Genomic DNA, 20526 nt, shown 5'->3' on the forward strand with positions numbered 1-20526 from the left:
AGCGTAAAAAATGGTGTAATCACATCCCCACCAATCAACAGTCCATTAGGATGGTTCTTCTTACACTGTACAGTACCTCACTACTTATGTTAATTAACATTTGCGAATGTTATTTGCATATGCTTTATCAAAGATGTTCAGATGTCTGGCATTGGCTGTGAATTTGCCTGTGATGTTGAGACGCAGGCTGTTGGGCTGAGTGGGCCTTTCATAATGATATAAAAGACCATCAGGGGGGCTGCACGATGGCAGCCTCGCCAACAATCTGTCTTTTTGTCTTTTGTTTGTTATTTTTAGTGTGTTTTAAAAGTATGTGTTACTGTTCTCTGGTTTGTTTTATGTGGGGGGTGGGTAAAAGGGTTGGGGTAAACATTCTTTCGCTCTTGCCTTGCCGGAGATGCGATTGTTTTCCGGATCTCATCTCCGGTCACTCTGCGGTCTAACATCATGGAGCTGGAGGCCTTGCTCAGGACTGACTTTGAGCCCCATCGCGGGGCCGTGGACCTATCATTGGAGCTGATCCCTTGCCTGGGATCGACGCTCCAACCACGGCTTGCGGATATAACCATCGAGGAGCTCGCAGTCTCGGGTAGAGACCGATGTCGGGAAGCTCCAAACGATGCAGAAGGTTTCGACCAGCCCCGACCCGGGGTCAGATCGCCTGGCGCGGGGGAGCTGAGATCCCCCCGATGCAGGAACTTAATCGCCGTGATGCGAGGGCCAAAACGCCGCCGGCTATGGCAGCCAAGATCGTCCCGTCAACGGAAGGCTCGAGGCACCCGACCACGGGAGAACAAAGAAAGGACGAGATTTTTTTTTTTTTTTGCCTCCCATCACAGTCAGGAACGTGGAGGAGTCACTGTGGTGGATGTTTATGTTAAAATGTATTTTGTGCTGTCTGTTGCTTTTTATTGGTATGACTGTACGGCAAATGAAATTCCTCGTATGTTGCAAAACATGACTAATAAAGTATGATTATGATTATGGTATTATCAGCATGGTTGAGGACCAGTCACATGCAGCACAGTGGTCACCATGGGGTAACCTTGCTGAGCTCACTCATGTGGTCAGAAGGATCGTTAATCATCGCTGAGTTTCCATACCTCGTCAGTGTGGAATGAGTGGATATCATTTTTGATAATCTGCTCCAATATCGCATCTTATTCATTTTGTCGAGATGTTTCACTTCACTTCCTTGACATTATATTTTTTCTGCCTCTATGTCTTACCTTTCAGCCAACCCATCTTGCAATCCATTAATACCCTCCTCCCTGTACCAGACTGCCAAGTTTTGTTGACGACAGCATATTTGGAACATTCACCCAGCCCTGCAGTTTCTAAGTCATAGAAACATAGAAACATAGAAAATAGTTGCAGGAGGAGGCCATTCTGCCCTTCGAGCCAGCACCACCATTCATGTGATCGTGACTGATCGTCCCCAATCAATAACCCGTGCCTGCCTTCTCCCCATATCCCTTGATTCCACTAGCCCCTAGAGCTCTATCTAACTCTCTCTTAAATCCATCCAGTGATTTTGCCTCCACTGCCGTCTGTGGCAGGGAATTCCACAAATTCACAACTCTCTGGGTGAAAAAGTTTTTTCTCACCTCAGTCTTAAATGGCCTCCCCTTTATTCTAAGACTGTGGCCCCTGGTTCTGGACTCGCCCAACGCTGGGAACATTTTTCCTGCATCTAGCTTGTCCAGTCCTTTTATAATTGTATATGTTTCTATAAGATCCCCCTCATCCTTCTAAACTCCAGTGAATACAAGCCTAGTCTTTTCAATCTTTCCTTATATGACAGTCCCGCCATCCCAGGGATCAATCTCGTGACCATACGCTGCACTGCCTCGATCACATGGATGTCCTTCCTCAAATTAGGAGACCAAAACTGTACACAATCCTCCAGATGTGGTCTTACCAGAGCCCTATACAACTGCAGAAGAACCTCTTTACTCCTATACTGAAATCCTCTTGTTATGAAGGCCAACATTCCATTAGCTTTCTTCACAGCCTGCTGTACCTGCACGCCAACTTTCAGTGACTTGTGTACAAGGAAACCCAGGTCTCGCTGTACCTCCCCCTTACCTAACCTAACCCCATTGAGATAATAATCTGCCCCCTTGTTTTTGCCGCCAAAGTGGATAACCTCACATTTATCTATATTATACTGCATCTGCCCACTCACTCAACCTGTCCAGGTCACCCTGCACCCTCCTAACATCCTCTTCACAGTTCACAGCTTTGTGTCATCCGCAAACTTGCTAGTGTTGCTCCTAATTCCCTCTTCCAAATCATTAATATAAGGTAAACAGTTGTGGCCCCAAAACCGAGCCTTGCAGCACTCCACTCGCCACTGACTGCCATTCTGAAAAGGACCCGTTCACTCCTACTCTTTGCTTCTTGTCTGCCAACCAATTTTCTATCCATGTCAACACCCTACCCCCAATACCATATGCTCTAATTTTAGTCACCAGTCTCCCGTGCGGGACCTTATCAAAGGCTTTCTGAAAGTCTAGATACATTACATCCACTGGCTCCCCTTCATCCATTTTACTTGTCACATCCTCAAAAAATTCCAGAAGATTAGTCAAGCATGATTTTCTTTTCATAAATCCACGCTGACTTGGACTAATCCTTTTACTGCTATCCAAATGCCCCATTAAGTCACACAATCAGTTCCTTGGTCTTAATGATGTTGAGAGCCAGGTTGTTGTGCTGGCACCATTTGGTCAATCCGTCGATCTCACTTCTGTACTCTGACTCGTCCCCATCTGTGATTCGTCACACAACAGTGGTGTCGTCAGCGAACTTGATGATCGAGTTCACACTATGTCCGGCTACGCAGTCATGGGTATAGAATGAGTAAAGCAGGGGGCTGAGCACGCAGCCTTGAGGTGCTCCCGCACTAATTGTTACTGAGGATGAAGTGTTTCCGCCAATTCGAACTAGCATCTGGCAAGGGAGTGGACATAAGGCCACATCAATGTACATCAATGATCTGGACGATGGTGTGGTAAATTGGATTAGTAAGTATGCAGATGATACTAAGATACTAAGATAGGTGGGGTTGCGGGTAATGAAGAAGAGTTTCAAAGTCTACAGAGAGATTTATGCCAGTTGGAAGAGTGGGCTGAAAGATGGCAGATGGAGTTTAATGCTGATAAGTGTGAGGTGCTACATCTTGGCAGGACAAATCAAAATAGGACGTACATGGTAAATGGTAGGGAATTGAAGAATGTAGGTGAACAGAGGGATCTGGGAATAACTGTGCACAGTTCCATGAAAGTGGAATCTCATGTAGATAGGGTGGTAAAGAAAGCTTTTGGTGTGCTGGCCTTTATAAATCAGAGCATTGAGTATAGAAGTTGGGATGTAATGTTAAAATTGTACAAGGCATTGGTGAGGCCAATTCTGGAGTATGGTGTACAATTTTGGTCACCTAATTATAGGAAGGATGTCAACAAAATAGAGAGAGTACAGAGGAGATTTACTAGAATGTTACCTGGGTTTCAGCAACTAAGTTACAGAGAAAGGTTGAACAAGTTAGGGCTTTATTCTTTGGAGCGCAGAAGGTTAAGGGGGGACTTGATAGAGGTTTTTAAAATGATGAGAGGGATAGACAGAGTTGACGTGGAAAAGCTTTTCCCACTGAGAGTAGGGAAGATTCAAACAAGGGGACATGACTTGAGAATTAAGGGACTGAAGTTTAGGGGTAACATGAGGGGGAACTTCTTTACTCAGAGAGTGGTAGCTGTGTGGAATGAGCTTCCAGTGAAGGTGATGGAGGCAGGTTCGTTTTTATCATTTAAAAATAAATTGGATAGTTATATGGATGGGAAAGGAATGGAGGGTTATGGTCTGAGCGCAGGTATATGGGACTAGGGGAGATTATGTGTTCGGCATGGACTAGAGGGGTCGAGATGGCCTGTTTCCGTGCTGTAATTGTTATATGGTTATATATATGGTTATAAGGCCTTTTGGGTTCACACTGATTAGAGATCAGTAATCAGGGAGAAAAACTGGCATGTAACATACTGCAGTGTGTGAGGATATTGATCATCCCTGGAAGACATGGACAGGTGATGATTTGGGTTATACAGCAGTGTGTGAGAATATTGCTGAGAGAAGGGATTTATCGATGTCATCACTGGCCTTGTCTACACGTCTAAAATCATTACTCTTGACAGAATGAGGCCACACACAAATTGTAGGAACTCCACCTCATTTTTCACTTGGGTAGCTTACAATCCAATGAGATGAGCTCCTATTTTAGATAGCTTCCACAGACACCGCTCCCTCCCGCCCTCTTTCATCCCCCCCCCCCGCCTCCACTAAAAGTCCATTAACCAATTCCACAGTTTGCAACAATGTATCCCTCTCGGGCTCACACCATCTCCAGCCAACAATTCGCAGATTAGGGAACCTTCTTGCCTGCGGTCATCTATTGCCAGCCCCGATTTATCCAGATTTTTTCCTTGCTTCTATTCCCCCCCCCCCCCCCACCTCCACGATCATCTGTCTGAAGAAGGGTCCTGATCCGAAACGTCAACTATCCATGTTCTCCAGAGATGCTCCCTGACGCTTCTCCAGCATTCTGTGTCAATCTTTGGTATAAACCAGCATCTGTAGTTCCTCTGATGACCTGTACATTGACCCAGTACGTTGATGCAATCGCAAAAGAAATTCATCTACTTCCTCAGAAGTTTGAGGAGATCTGTCCTGTCATCGAATACTCAATTGAATCTCTCCAAGTGTACGTGAAGAGCACACTGACTGGTTGCTTCGCACCCAGGTTTTAAATTTCAAACATTCAAGAATGAAGGAGGTTGCAGAACATAGTGGACATTACCTGTTTCATCACAAGTCATGACCTTCTCAACATCGAAGGAAGCACTACCTGAAGAAGGTAGCTGTGAACTGTGACGTCCAGGTTCAGGAACAGCTTCTTCCCTATAGCCATCAGACTATTAAACACTACAACCTCATAAGCTCTGAACTACAATAGACTATTATTATTATTATTATTATTGTTATTATTATTGTTTTTTCACTACTTTTGTTTGTTTTTTATAAACATATGTGAGTATGTGTATATATACACACTGAACTTATTTTTTCTCTCTCTCATTTTATCATCTTATTTACAGTGTACTATGTTTACATATTCTGTTGTGCTGCAGCAAGCAAGAATTTCATTGTTCTATCTGGGACATATGACAATAAAGCATTGACTCTAATATCTTCAAAGGGCCTCACCATCCAGGCCATGTTCTCTTCTCGCTGCTACCGTTGGAGACTGAGAACTGTAAATCCAGTTTCAAGAACAGCTTCTTCCTGTCAACCATCAGGTTCTTGAAGCACAATGCACAACCCTAACCACAACCCTACCTCATCCTCCTCACCCCTACTAAACCATGATAGACTTTGCACTGTTCTGGTTGCTCAACGTACATTGTTCTTTACACTATCATGGTCCAGTGTACTTTGAATAACTGAGAGACTTACAATACAATACAATTTATTTGTCATTTGAACCCCATTGGGGTTCAAACGAAATGTTGTTTCTGCAGTCATACACACAAAAAAGAGCCAAGACACAACACAATTTACACAAACATCCATCACAGCGCATCTCCTCCTCGCTGTGATGGAAGGCAAAGACTTATCTCTCCCCTGCACTCCCCATTCCCCTCCCGATGTCAGAGTCAAAGTCAAAGTCCCCGGTGGGCGATGGTAATTGTCCCATGGCCATTTACGCCGCGCCGGGTGATGCAAGGCCACGCTCCGGGTCTTGTTGTTGGAGCCCCCGGCGGGCGCCAGCAAAGTCCCACAGCCATTCCAAGCCGCGCCGGGCGATGATGTAAGGCCCCGCTCCAGGCACTCTTCAACCCCGCAACTCGGGCGGGTAAAGTCGCCGTTGCGGAAGCCCCGAAAAGCGGTCTCCCAGCAGGGACCCGCGGGCTCCCGGTGTTCCTGTCTGCCAGACCTGCGGTAAGCCTCTGAATCTCCGGGGTCAGGTCGCAGCCACCACAACTCCACCCGCTCCGAACTCGGCCAGCTCCGTGATGGTGAGTAGGTCCGCAGGCTCCGTGACTGGAACCCCAGGTCATTCCTGCTGGAGGCCGCTCCACGGTGCTAGGCCCCAACGACAACGGAGACCCGACAGAGAAAAGCTCGGGTTCTCCGTGCAGGGGATAGATTTTTTTAAGTTTCCCCCACCCCCCGCCCCCCGCCCCCCACACACATACCCACACACATACACAAAAAATAAAAATAAAAACTACATTCAAACGAGACAAAAAATAATAAAAATACAGACGGACTGTAGAGGCCGCTGCGACGTGAGTCGTGCCGCCCACCGCCCACAGACTTTGGTATGTTGATAGTGTTGTTGTTGTTGCATGTAATGTGCCCGTAAATCTGCAGCAAATAAGAATGTCATTATTGCGGTACATATCTGATGACAAATAAGCACTCTTGACTCTTGACATTTCCTTCCCGGCATTGGACATTTTCCAGAAATCTGTAAATGGACTATTATATCCCATTTCAGCTGGTCAAGTCGAAAAGGTCTAGGATTTAATTTGATATTGCAATTATATAGCCTGAGGGCCTGAAACAAGTACATTTAGGCTTCATAATGCTTCTGAATGTCAACGTACCTTTTCGGTATTGTACCATTTATTGACTGCATCACATCAAGTCCTGAAGCAGGCCACATGTGCTTCTAATGTGTCCGTGACACAAATGGTGCCAGCAGTACAAATGTAAAGGTGTCATGTATTATAAACTGTATTATTGATCATTACTTTAACAGCATGACTCACCCTCAGTAATTGTGCAATTTGAAACATACTCATTTTCCTTTCTTAGTTTTTCACATCTGTTGACATTGTCATTTCCGAGCCCTAGCTACAGCTCGAGCTGGTCATTTTCATTTCCTTTGTCTTACTTGCTTTGCTGATGTAATCCAACTGCATCACCGTTGTTATACCAACAAATGTTAGAAGCAGCAGCTGGATAAAAATGCCAATGAATAGCGATTGGTGTGAACTATATGATCACCAGCTGAAAATCAAACAAAGATTGACAGCTTCAATGGAGAGAAAGCAATATTTTTGATGTCATTTATCTTAAAAAGAAATTGACATTCAAGCCTTGTTTTTAAAAAAATCATTTTTTCTCTATGTTCGTTTTGAAAATGTACTTCCAATGTTTTTTTTATACTTGATTCATTCCAAAGGATTAGAGGTTGCTCAGTGCCTCAAGACTCACTGCGCTGATGAGGCACAGGATCTGATGCATGTGGTGTGTGGGGGCATATAGAGCATAATAATAATAATAATAATAATAATAATATATCTTTTATTGTCATTGCACGTCAGTGCAACGAGATTTAGTGTGCAGCTCCACTGATGTACAAGAAAGGTAAATAAATACAATACATAAATAAACAAGCTGAATTGATTGACGTGACCATCTGAGGGAGACTGTCCAAAGGGGGTGGGTGGGGGGGCACTCATTAGGGCCGGTTCAGAGCCGCTATAGCTCTTGGGATAAAACTGTTCCTGAGTCTGGAGGTTCGGGCGTAGAAGGCCTTGTAACGTCTGCCGGAGGGAAGTAGTTGAAACAGACTGTGGCAGGGGTGTGATGAGTCCTTATGGATGCTGAGGGCCTTCCTGAGGCACCGCGTGTGGTAGATGCCCTCCAAGGCTGGTAGCTCTGTCCCGATGATCCGCTGCGCTCTGTTGACGACGCGCTGAAGAGCTCTCCTCTCCGCCTCCGTGCAGCTGAGATACCACACAGAGATGCCATACGTTAGTATGCTCTCTGTGGTGCAGCGGTAGAACGTTGTCAGCAGCTGTTGGGGCAGACCAGTCTTTTTTAATGTCCTCAGGAAGAACAGTCGTTGCTGTGCCTTCTTGACCAGCGCGGCGGTGTATGTGGACCATGTGAGGTTTTCTGAAATGTGAGTGCCCAAAAACTTAAAGCTGGACACTCTCTCCACACTTTCCCCATAAATGGAGATTGGGGCATATTCTCCAGAATGGGACCTCCTGAAGTCAATAATCAGCTCCTTGGTCTTGGGTGTTTAGTGCCAAGTTGTTATTGGCGCACCAGTCCGCCAGGTTCTGCACCTCCGCTCTGTAGTTTGTTTCATCACATGTTACCTAAGCTAGAATCTAAGCAACAGAATCAACATTTTCTTTGTCAATTCCACCTTTGGGAAGTTTATGGAGGAAAGTGAGTAGGTTAATGGTTTTGTTATTACCACATGTACCAAGGTACAGTGAGAATTTTTTTTTTGCATACAGATCAGCAAGACTATCTCCATACATAAGCACTGGATCTATAGGCAAGAGTTGACATTTTGGGTTCATTTTACAGTTTAAGCTGTAGCCGGCCACAAAGTCCTGTTGCAGCCATCACCTCCATTCCCGTTGTCTTGCAAACTGATATCTCTCTCCTTGCATGGTCCTCTTCAGCCCTTGTTCCCCGGAGGGCACTTCCCGCAGCTGACCTTGAGGGCAGGGAAGGTAACCTCCCCCCCCCCCCACCCCGGTTCTTCTTACTAGGCCTTTTGTCCAGTGTTCACTGTCATCTCCCTCTGTCCTCCTCTTCGATTCCTAGTCTTCAGCAGTGGGCAGGGGCTGGGCACGGCAGCTTCCCCTGGGATCCTGATTTCAGATTGCAGGGGGATTATAATTAAGAGAAACTCGTGGGTTGTGGTGGTTGGGAGGATACGCAACAGCACATCTATTGTAGGTACACAAAAATGCTGGAGAAACTCAGCAGGTGCAGCAGCATCTATGGAGCGAAGGAAATAGGCAACGTTTCGAGCCGAAACCCTTCTTCAGACTTCTCACACTGCGAAATCTTCTAAAGCACATCTATTGATTTTAGTATGTACATCTGAAACCTCTATGGAGAACAAAACAATCATCATAAGAGAATTAAAATGAAACTGGATTGGATTTCTGATTAAAATTTTTTCCATGCATCTAAAAAACGTGCACAAGAATTTAGGGGTGGCACAGTGGTAGAGTTGGTGTCCTTTAGCGTCAGAGGTCTGGGTTCGGTACTGACTGAGTGCTATCTAGTTTATGGTTTATTATAAGGTACATAAGCAGCATTATTTCACTTTGTGTCATTATCCAAAGTCATGAAATGAATTATAGAAAGACTGCAGAACCAAAAGTGGCTATTTTCTTTTTTTTAAATTATATTGAGTTCATTGCAGTTCTGCTTGGTGCAGTAGACAGAATTCATTTGCAGATGGCTACTATACTTTTTTAATTATTATTATTATTATTATTATTATTATTATTATTATTATTATTATTATTATTATTATTATTATTATTATTATTATTTTATATATTTATTTTATTAGAAGGAATTGTACAAGGAGAAAGTAATTGATATAACAATTATACATTTTTCGTACAGTTTCAGTTTTAACATTTTATAAAATAATAAGTGACTCGGAAAAAAGAAAAAAAGGAAAGAAGAGAAAGGAAGTAGAAAGGAAGAAGAAAAGAAAGAATTTCGAAAAAGATACGAAAAAGAAAGAAGAAAAACCCCTGAACTAACGAAGAAGTGAAAAAAAGGGGAGATATATCCCACTACCCTTCCCTAGCGTCGGTTTTGAATTTGTGTTCAACCATTCTGTTGTTGAAGAAATTCAACGAAAGGAGACCATAGTTTGGAAAATTTATCTGATTTGTCAGACAAAACAAGCCTTATTTTTTCTAAATGTAGTGCCTCGGTCATTTCTGTGATCCACATCTTCACTGTGGGGACTGTTATCTTTTTCCAGAATTTAAGTATAAGTTTTTTCGCAGTTATTAAACAATAGTCAAGGAAGCGTCTTTGGAATATCGTTAACTTAGGGCAGCCCTCTGACATTCCTAATATTAATAATTTTGAATCTGACTCCAATTGAATTTTGAGTGTTTTAGAAATGGTATTGAATATTCCCATCCAGAAATTTTGTATTTTTATACAGGATACAAAGGAATGGGTTAGGGTGGCTTCTTGGAGGTGACATTTATCACAGAGAGGGGCAACAGTTGGGAAGATCTTGTTCAATTTGGTCTTTGAGTAGTATAACCTATGCAATACTTTGAATTGTATAAGGCAATGGCAGATGGCTACTATTCAAAGCTGCTAACCATCATTCCTGCTGCCAGGAAATTGAATTTATTGAGTCATCAGCTTTATAATATCTGTAGACGTCTTGGTGTTATGTCTTGCAAAGGTAATGAGCAAGAATACTGAAGGCTGTGACTGTCAATTAAATGTCAATGTCTGGTGCAACAGTGCCAATAGTCAGAAGGTACGTCTAGTTAATGTATTATGTGCACTGCGATGAAATAACATCATCTTCAACCATTCTAATGATATTTTAAAATATTTTTCTGCCTCCAAATTTTTTCCCCATCCTTTCCTGATTGTTTTGAGCATCTTGATTGTGGTCTCATGGTGACACAATACACTTATGAGGATTTAATTTGTCAGATTTAATTTAGTTCAGTTTATTACCATGTATACTGAGGTACAGTGAAAAGAAGCGACTATGAGTATTGTGAATCTGTTCAATAATTAAATCATCGCATCCAGACATAATTCAGCGATGACTTGATATCCTCGCATTTTCAGTGATCCATTTTATGAAATTTTGAATGTGTTACAATCCATCATTCCACCTTTAGTGCAGATTATGTCTCACTTGTTGTTTGTACCATATACTATTAACTACTGACATAACATGATAATATGTTCTATGCATATATATAAAAAATAAAACCTTGATCATTCCACTATACACAGTTTGATAGCATAAACTTGAGCACATTGCGCTACTCATAGTAATGTTTGTTAAGGAAAATATCCAAGTACTTTGAGAACAAAGTGATTTCTATTTTAGGTTACGCTTAGTATTGTCATGTGTACCGAGACATTTTTATTGCATGCTATTCCATCAGAATAGATAATACTATGCATGAATTAGTCAAGCCAAACAAACGGGAGAGTAAAGAGACAGATACTAGAGAGCATGGGATAGATGCATGATTGAAGGAAGATGCAGCCACCTGCAATGCATGGAGACTCAAAAAACAAGTTGAATGCTGTGTCTGATAAAAGAAAGAAAGAAGGTCCAGCAAAGGGCCAATGATGATATTACTGGCCTGGCCTGGTTACTGCACACTAGGGAAAGCATGATAGCACTGGAGAAGTTGCAGAGAAGATTCACCAGGGTCTTGACATGAGAGACGGCAGATGCTGGAATCTAGAACAAAGAAAAGGTGCTGGAGGAACTCACCTGGACTTGTGGAGGGAAAAGGACTGACTGAAGAAGGGTCCTAACCGGACCTGAAACATCGTCTGTCCTTACGCCTCCACAGATGCTGCCTGGCCTGTTGTGTTCTTACAGCACTTCACTTCAGGCTGGAGCACTTCAGTTATGAGAATTACTGCAGAGGCTGGGTCTGTTTTTCCTTGAAAGTTTTCATTGAGGAGTTTAATAAGGGTCATGATGGAGGTATATCAAACCATGAAGGATTTAGATAGGGTAGACTGCTGGAAGCCTTTCCTTAGAGCAGAGTGAGATACGTATAGAGGATGTAGATTTAGGGTGAGGGGTAATAAATTTAGAGGGGATTTGAGGGGAATCTTTTTTATCCAGAGAGTGGGGGGTAGTTGGAATACAAGGCTAGCGAAAGTAGTGGATGCTGGAGTTGTTGACAGCATTTACGAAGTGTCTTGGTAAGCATTTAAATTGCCTAGGGATTGAAAGCTATGGGCCAACTGAGGGAAGATAGGATCAATATGGATGGGTGCCCACAGATTAACATGGATGTGGTGGGCCGAATGGCCTGTTTCCATGCCGTATGACTCAGTGACATTCACTTCTGTTCAGAAGGCCACGGATAGCCTTCGACTGAAAAGGGTCTGAAGAAGGGTCTCGGCCTGAAATGTCACCTATCCATGTTCTGCAGGGATGCTGCCTTGGTCTACTGCCGGCCCTGATTTGTTCTGGTGTTTTCCTACCTCCAGTTCCCTCCCCTTTAATATCAGTTTGAAGAAGAGTTCTGACCCAAAACATCACCCATACCTTTTCTCCAGAGATGTTGCTTGACCTGCTTTGTTACTCTAGCACTTTGTGTCCTTTCATGTCTTACCCTAGTTCTTTACTGCTAAGAATTACATTGCGACCCTTTGAAGACATAACCAGTGCTATGTTTTTGCAATGGTAAGCTCTGATCTAGCGAGCTGGCACCTCAAAAGAGCTAAAAACTGAATTCTTTATTTTTTAGTATGTGTTAATTTTCTGCTTAGTTATGAATTTATTACAGTAGAAGCTGTTTGTACTCAAAATCAAAACCGTAGAGTTCGGTATATTGAAGGATAAAAAATAGTTGATAAATTTGGCTTGATTTTTTATTGATATGCGTACTGGCACCTTTCTGCAAAAAAGCACTGGGTAAACCAGTAGCAGTTTACAGTCGTTCGCTAACTTTTCCAGACCGGGAGAATGGCTGTGACCCAACTGAAAAGAAGTTGCACATGGAATTGTGTGAGATATGGTGGTACTGAATAAGAGCTTTTTTTCTTTTCCTTTTGGTGTGCATGTCACATTCAAATAAATAAAATTAAGTAGTTTAACTGTCCAAAACATATAACCAATGGGAAAGTCTCGGAATTAGAAGGATCGGGGATATGTACGAAATGGGAAACCTACTATCATTCCAACAACTACAATTAAAATTTAAATTGAAAAACAACCAATATTTAAAATATCTTCAGATTTGCGATTTCGTGAAAAAATATATACAAGGATATCGAAAAGTAACTCCTGACTTATTGGAAGAAGCAATGAATATTGAAGCTGACTCACAAAAATTAATATCATATTTATATAATAGTATTCTAAATATAGACCTACCATCGACAGAGGTACTTAGAGAAGAGTGGGAACGGGAACTAATGATAAAAATTACGAAGGTTAAATGGGAAAAATACCTGATATATATTCACAAATGTTCAATTAATGTAAGACATAATCTAATTCAATTTAAAATTGTACATAGATTATATTATTCAAAAACAAGATTGAACAAATTTTATCCAAATATATCCGCCACTTGTGATAAATGTCTAGCCCAAAAGGCAACTATAACACACTCCTTAGTTTCCTGCATAAAACTTTATAGATTTTGGAATGATATTTTTGAAATATTTACAAAATTATTCAAGACAAGAATGGAACCTAATACTGAAATGATTATATTTGGCGTAATGGAAGATGGGAATAAATTGAACACATCTCAAAATTTATTCCTTTACTATGGTTTAATAATAGCAAAAAAATGAATTCTTAAATTTTGGAAGGGTACATCAATACCAACGCTTAAAATGTGGATTGCAAGTATGTTGGACACCGCTCATCTTGAGGAAATGCGATTCCTCCTAATGGATAAATCAGACCAATTGGAGTTGGTCTCCATTCGTCGTTTTTTTGGAATCATATGGTGCAACACAATTGTAAAAAAATAACTGTTTCAGGACTGGACGAGGGTTGGTCAAGATTATAAATAATGATCTCCTTTTCTTTTTTATTTTATTTTCTTTTCTCTATTTTCTCTCTCAACTTTCTTCATTTACTCGTTTTCTTTTTTCACACACTATATATTTCACATCTTTCTATCCTTTACTATCTAACTTCTTTTTCTTATTCTAATCTTTTTTCAATGTAACAAAAAAAAAAAAAGAAGTTGTACATAAAATGTATTATGAAAATATATATTAGGCACTTTGGTGCCATATGACTGTACTTACTTCTAATAAAATAAAATATAAAAAAAAAAAAAAAAAACTGTCCAAATTTCTACTGTTTAATCCTTAATTTAGACTACGTTCTCAACATTGCCAAGTTAGTCTTATGTAGAGTCCTGAGTAAATTATTCATTCAGAAAAAGGGGAAAAACACTATGCAAAGTCCAGTCCAACATACATGTGAATGTAGGCCAAGCCATGAGAGAAATAGTCTGTACATTTGTCTGACCTCCCTCAGCAAAGACTTTAACCAGATTATAGCAGCATTAGTAGATGCTTTTTTATGCTCAGAGTAATCCCAGATGCTGGCACGAAAACAGAATTTTGGAGTTGAAAGTAAGTTTACAAGTGAGCTCTACTGCAGACCACACTTTAGGTAACTTGCTTTTGATTACTGATGATGTGTCAAATATTTAGAAAGTCAAACTAAGCACACATTTTAAACCACAAATTAGATCAATTGACAAGTTTTATTGGTAGAATGTTATAAAAACTAGTTTAACTGCTTGCAGCTCGAATGCTGTATGTTTTAGAGTCATAGAGTGATACAGTGTGGAAACAGGCCCTTCGGCCCAACTTGCCCACACTGGCTAACATGTCCCAGTTACACTAGTCCCACCTGCCTGCGATTGGTCCATATCCTTCCTAACCTGTCCTATCCATGGACTTGTCTAACAGATTCTTAAACATTGGGATAGTCCCAGCCTCAACTACCTCATCTGGCAGCTTGTTCCATACACCCACCACCCTTTGTGTGAAATAGTTACCCCTCAGATTCCTACTAAATCTTTTCCCCTTCAACCTGAACGTATATCCTTTGGTCCTCAATTCCCCTACTCTGGCCAAGAGACTGTGTGCATCTACCCGATCTATTCCTCTTATGATTTTGTACACGTATGTTGATCAACAAACCACTGCCTTGTGCTCCGTTAACCAGCAAGGTGGAAGCTGCAAAAGTGGAGATTGATCAGTGTCCCTGAAACCATTGGAATATTCAGGAAATTAAATCTGTTTCAACTACCAAAGCACATTGTGAAATGTGAAGACTGCTGCTTAGACGGGCAAGCTAATGGCAAGGGTGGAAATTTAAATGCAAGTTAAATTTGCAAGTTAAATTTAAGGAGATTAAGGACAATAAAAAATGAATGTTGCAAAGGGAAGGAGAAAAATTCTAAAAGGTCCTTGCAGAGGACAGATTGTAAAACAGATCAGTAAATGATTTTTAGTCTGAAGAAGGTCACAACCCAAAATGTTGCCTGATCATTCCCTCCACAGATGCTGCCTGACCCGCTGAGTTCCTCCAGCACTTTGTGTTTTACTCAAAGTTCCACCATCTGCAGTTCCTTGCGTCTTCAGTAACTTGATTAGTTTCTTGATTAGTACGGGTGTCAGAGATCATGGGGAGAAGGCGGGAGAATGGGGTTAGGAGGGAGAGATGGATCAGCCATGATTGAATGGCCGAGTAGACTTGATGGGCTGAATAGCCTAATTCTCTTATGATATTTGCCTGTCAGGAATGGAGCTCTAGGAGGATGATCAAAACAGTGATCATTGATTTTGTTTTTTTGATGAAATTTAAAGGGCAAATCTGCAAGGAAGTGAAGGAGTTACTGAAAGTGCAACCTGTCCAGTAACTGTAGAAGCTGCGATGGTGCCATCATCGTTTAATTCACACTTTGTGTTGGTGAGGCAGGGATGGTGATGGAGGTGGGGCAGTGCTGCCAAGTTAGGGACCCTAAATATTAATCAGAAGGACCGCATGGCATTGCCTGAATATGTGCTGAATCCGGTGCCTGGTTCACTTCAGGGGTGATCTATTTTCTTTAATTCTTTGTGACGACTGGCATAGAAGCTTGACACAGCTTAACTTGGGACAACACTGGGACAACAGTGCTGGAATAACTCAATGGCTCAGGCAGCATCTCTGGAGGGAATGGACAGGCAACATTTCGGGGGTTCAGAATGAATGCACATTCCTTGTGTCTCTCTCAGTAGCTTGGTAATTCATTCAAATAATGTAGTTGGGCTATTTAAAACATGACACTATTTATAAGCTTCGCTGCTCTGGGGCAATGTCAGGTTGTATTTCATCATGCAAAAGGTTTGGAAATCTGCAGCTGTCAGCTTATCAGGAAGCTGAGCTTGGATCCATCTGAAATTAAAAATAATAAAATCTTTAGAGTTTAAAGTTAAGTTTAGAGTTGAGAGATGCAGTGCGGAAACAGGCCCTTCAAACTACCGAGTCCATGCCATGCAGGTAATGTCATAGAAACATATAAAATAGGTGCGGGAGTAGGTCATTCAGCCCTTCACGTCAGTACTGCCATTCAATATGGTCATGGCTGATCATTTAAAATCGGCACCCCGGGGTGGGAAATTGCAACCATCACGTGGTCCGCCCTGTTTCGACGAATGCAATCAACTTGGCGCACACAATCAAATAAGATCAAATAGAACAAGTTGTCGCACAACTTTAGGCTGTGCACGCCATACTCAAGAAGAAGATCAGTACCCCGTTCCTGCTTTCTCCCTATATTCCTTGCTTCCATTAGCCCTAAGAGCTATATCTCTGGAGTGTGGTGGCGCCTAACGGCAGCAGCTCGGCTGCAGTCCGTCTGTCTTTTTACATTTTTTTATCCCGTTAGATGTATGTTTTTGGTTCTAATTATCATTATTTTTTAGCTGTGTATATGTGGGGGGGGGGGGGGGGGGGGGAAAATGTTTAATCTCGACCCTGTATGGGGACCCGAATTTTTCAATTTCGGCTATCCTGTGTCATTGGGCCTAACATCGTGCAGCCGGCGGTGGCCTCCAACCGGAGCCAACCTGAGGGCTCCAGTCGCGGGGTCTGCGGACTCGCCATCGCGGAGCTGGGCGACTTCGGAGCGGGGAGAGCTGTGGTGGCGCGCGGCTGCAACCCGACTTCAGAGCTTCGGAGGCTCCGGCCGCAGGCCCGGTGGACAGGAACATCGGGAGCTCGCAGGCTCCTGGTGGGAGACCACTTTTCGGAGCTTCCGCAACGGCAACTTCTACCGCAGGAATCGTGGGGTTTAAACAATAATAATAATAATAATAATAACTTTATTTATAAAGCACTTTAAACAACCGCAGTTGCCACAAAGTGCTGTACATGAGAACTCATGGACAAAAGTTATTACAAACCATTAAAAACCGTAAAACGAAGGACTAAAAAACAGTAAAAATTAAAAGACATTAAAAGCACTAAGAACAGGAGCAATGTCTCAGCCAGTGTCGAAAGCCAGAGAATAAAAATGAGTTTTTAGGGAGGATTTGAAGATGGACAGTGAGAGGACCTGTCTGATGTGCAGCGGCAAGGTGTTCCAGAGTGCCGGAGCAGCAACAGAAAAGGCTCTATCCCCTCTGAGCTTCCGCTTAGACCTTGGTACCTCAAGGAGCAGCTGATCAGCTGACCTGAGGCACCGGGCAGGAGCATATAGGTGGAGCAGCTCAGAGAGGTAAGGCGGGGCGAGCCCATTCAACGATTTGAAAACAAATAAAATAATTTTAAAATGAACTCGAAAGTGCACTCGGAGCGGGGTCTAACATCACCCGGCACGGCTTAAACGGCCGCGCGACTTACCATCGCCCGCAGGGGGCTTTAACATCATGAGCCCCAGTCGCCTCGATGCTGCAGTTGGACTGCTGGACCGCGGGAGAAAAACAAAGGGAAGAGATAAGACTTTTGTCTTCCATCACAGTGAGGAGGTGTGGGAGATTCACTGTGATGGATGTTTGTGTAAATTGTGTTAAGTGTGTGTCTTGGTTTTTTTTTGTAATGTCATGACTGCAGGAATGGAATTTCGTTCAAACCTGTTTGAATGACAATAAAAGGCATTCTATTCTATTCTGTTCTATTCTAACTCTCTCTTGGATATATCCACTCAATTGGCCTCCACTGCCTTTTGTGGCAGAGACTTCCACAGATTCACAACACTCTGGCTGAAAAAGTTTTTCCTCATCTCAGTCCTAAATGGCCTACCCCTTATTCTTAAACTGTGGCCCCCTGATTCTGGATTCTCCCAACATTGGGAATATTTTTCCTGCATCTAGCCGGTTCAATCCCTGAAGAATTGTATATGTTTCCATAAGATCTCTTCTCATCCTTCTAAATTCCAGTGAATACAAGCCCAATCAAGCCCACAGGTGTGTTGAATGAGGTGGTACCACCGAGCACTCCACCACAGGATGAGTGCAGGTAATGTCAGTGAGAGGGTGCAGATCAAGGTCGCAAATGGTACTGGGATTGTTTGAGAGTGGTCATGAAGGTTCATTCATCACAGCTGCTCAGTTTGGTTGATGTACAAATGAATAAACATGAATGAGAACAGATGATGGTGGAAAATAAACTAGACTGGAACTGAAAGATGCAGAATTCTGCAGTGGCTGAAAATCTGAAATAAGAGAAAATGTTGGAAATAGCTGGTCAGTCAACACCTGTGGAGAGAGAAAAACAGAATCAGTTATGTTATGTATTTGTTTATGTATTATGTTATGTATTTCATTTCCAATCTTGACTATGTTTGTTTCTCTTAAGATCTAGACTATTTTCCCATGGCTTCACTGATTTCAATGTCCTTACTCTAGAAGGAATTGAATTGGAACTTTGTTTTTGCCCTGACGGTTGCCTAGTGGCCCAAAACCTTAATGCTGCAAAGCATCGTTGACACAAAGAGACTAATGTGGTATAAAATCCCTCCCCTTCTCAGCTCTAATATCAGGTAGTCCTTAATTTCTCCTCCCCTTCTCAGCTCCTTCATGGCCAGAGTGAGAACCACCATAAATTGGAGGAGCAGCACCTCATATTTCGCTTGAGCAGTTTGCACCCCAGCGGTATGAACATTGACTTCTCTAATTTCAGGTCGTCCTTACTTTCTCCTCCCCAGGGCCGGATTTAGATGAAGAGAGGCCCTAAGCTATTTCACTTGTGAGCCTCACCTCCCTCCCTATCCCCCACCCCCATGACTAGAGGACCATGACTACCCGACAGTGACAGTGTGACACTTTTAGATCCTAATGTATGTTGTCATTAAACAGTTGGTTTTAAAATACATTTTGGATTCACCGCGGAGCGGGCGATGCCTTACCTGGATCGCCGTTTGAAGCTCTGGAGTGTTGGGCCTGCTGCTTCAACATCATGGAGCTGTGGTTTGCGGACTCCCAGCCTCCGTCCGCACAGATTTCAACATCGCGGAGCCCTGGGATCCCTTTGCCGAGGGCCACCAGCGTGAATCTCCGCCCAGCTCAGCCTGTGGACTTCGGGAACCGCGGCCTCCGGAAGTCCAAGCCACTGAGAATGTTCTCCCGTTCCGACGTCGGATGGTGACCCTCAAATTTCATTGTACCAATTGTTGCATGTCACAATAAGTGTCTCTTGAATTGAATGTGGAATATTAAGAAATAAAGAAACTACAAATACACTAAGAGCTAAAATGTTTTTTTCGCGCCTTCTTCATAGCAAAATCATCCAGAAGTTCACCAAGATCTGTTTGTCTAAGTTTGTCACTCTCAATCCACAGAATGCTCAGTGCAGACAACCTCTCTTGAGACATTGTGGGCCTTAATTCATTTTTAATTCTTTTGAGTCTTGAAAAAGACCTCTCTCCTGAGCAGTTTCTGACCATTAAGCTAAGGAACAGCCGCACGATTGCTTCCGCATTAGGGAAGGCCATTTGAATTGTTTCCTTGTATATTATTTGATAAAGGTCTGAATGAGACAGAGTGCTCTTCTGTATGACTATGGCTTTGTCTCACGTACGAGTGAAAGTGCAAAAGTTCATCAGTAAGTTTCAGGTCAACATCTTCTGGGTATGCTTCCATCAACGGTTCAACACCTTGCTGAATTTTTTGCTTAGATGCGGTCAGATTAGCAAGAAAGGAAAACTGTTGTGCAACTTCACTGTACACAGTACCTCTTCTTTTTTAATTGGTTTCAAGTGCATCTAGTATAGGAATAAAGGATTTTATCCTAAACTTATCTCTTGAAGAGAGTTTATCTAAAGCATCAGGACCAGGTGCACTTCCATCATTTCCTTGCCATTTCCTTACTTTTTGTCTCCCTGTGACAGTTCTTTAGTTAACATCTGGCAAGGTGGCCTTTGCTTGTTGTTCAAGCTCATCAAAATATTCTCTAATTTTGCTTAATTAAATAATTAAGTAAATAAATAACAGTTTGGATTTCTGAATGGCTTTATTGACCTTGTGGAAATGACCTAGCAAACTGGTCCAAAAATGCAGCATAAACACAAATTCCAGTTCTTCCATTTTCTGCAAAAGATTGTTAGCTTGAAGCCTGGTATCACCCTTCACATTAACATCATAGTACAAATGACTGAGGGCATCAGTGATAGCGCTGTAACTTTCCAAAATAGCTTCTGTGGCTTTTGCATGTGCCTCAAAAATGATTTTAGAACTGCCCATCTCTTTGTGGAGGATGAAAAGAAGGTATAAATGTCATTGATAATTCCAAAACAGTTCACTGCATCAAGGCAGCCGAACAGCCCAACAAATTTAATGAATGAGCAGCACATGGAATAAATCTAGCAAATTTGTTTTATTCGAGGATTTTTTGCTGCATACCCTTGTACCTACCAGCCATGTTGGCAGCATTGTCATAAGACTGCCCTCGGCATTTTCTAACGTCAATTTCAAGCTCAGTCGTGAGAG

This window comes from Amblyraja radiata, chromosome 8 (assembly GCF_010909765.2).
Source record: "Amblyraja radiata isolate CabotCenter1 chromosome 8, sAmbRad1.1.pri, whole genome shotgun sequence".
Classification (NCBI taxonomy): Eukaryota; Metazoa; Chordata; class Chondrichthyes; order Rajiformes; family Rajidae; genus Amblyraja; species Amblyraja radiata.